Source organism: Nomia melanderi, unplaced genomic scaffold, assembly GCF_051020985.1.
Source record: "Nomia melanderi isolate GNS246 unplaced genomic scaffold, iyNomMela1 scaffold0014, whole genome shotgun sequence".
NCBI lineage: Eukaryota > Metazoa > Arthropoda > Insecta > Hymenoptera > Halictidae > Nomia > Nomia melanderi.
In genome coordinates, this window is record NW_027475130.1 from 2,090,496 (window position 1) to 2,091,450 (window position 955).

Sequence of the window (955 nt, forward strand, 5' to 3'; positions counted from 1 at the left end):
ATGGGGCCGGACACTCAGGGTCAGGGGAAAATCCAATATATATCTGGTGATATCTCGGGTGCTATTACAGATAGCGCAATAAATCAAAGTGCATTGTCTGTAGGATGCCCTGGCGCATGAATCTGTGCAGCGGGAACGACCTCGGACAACAAGGGGCCGAGAAAACCACCGTCTCATGGGGCCGGACACTCAGGGTCAGGGGAAAATCCAATATATATCTGGTGATATCTCGGGTGCTATTACAGATAGCGCAATAAATCAAAGTGCATTGTCTGTAGGAGGACCTGGCGCATAAATGCGGCCAGCGGGAACGACCTCGGACCACCAGGGGCCGAGAAAACCACCGTCTCATGGGGCCGGACACTCAGGGTCAGGGGAAAATCCAATATTTATCTGGTGATATCTCGGGTGCTATTACAGATAGCGCAATAAATCAAAGTGCATTGTCTGTAGGAGGCCATGGCGCCCGAATCTGTGCATCGGGAACGACCTCGGACCACCAGGGGCCGAGGCAACCACCGTCTCATGGGGCCGGACACTCAGGGTCAGGGAAAAATCCAATATATATCTGGTGATATCTCGGCTGCTATTACAGATAGCGCAATAAATCAAAGTGCATTGTCTGTAGGAGGCCCTGGCGCATGAATCTGTGCAGCGGGAACGACCTCGGACCACCAGGGGCCGAGACAACCACCGTCTCATGGGGCCGGACACTCAGGGTCTGGGAAAAATCCAATATATATCTGGTGATATCTTGGGTGCTATTAGAGATAGCGCAATAAACCAAAGTGGATTATCTGCAGGAGAACCTGGCGCATGAATCTGTGCAACGGGAACGACCTCGGACCACCAGGGGCCGAAAAAACCACAGTCTCATGGGGCGGGACACTCAGGGTCAGGGGAAAATCCAATATATATCTGGTGATATCTCGGGTGCTATTACAGATAGCGCACT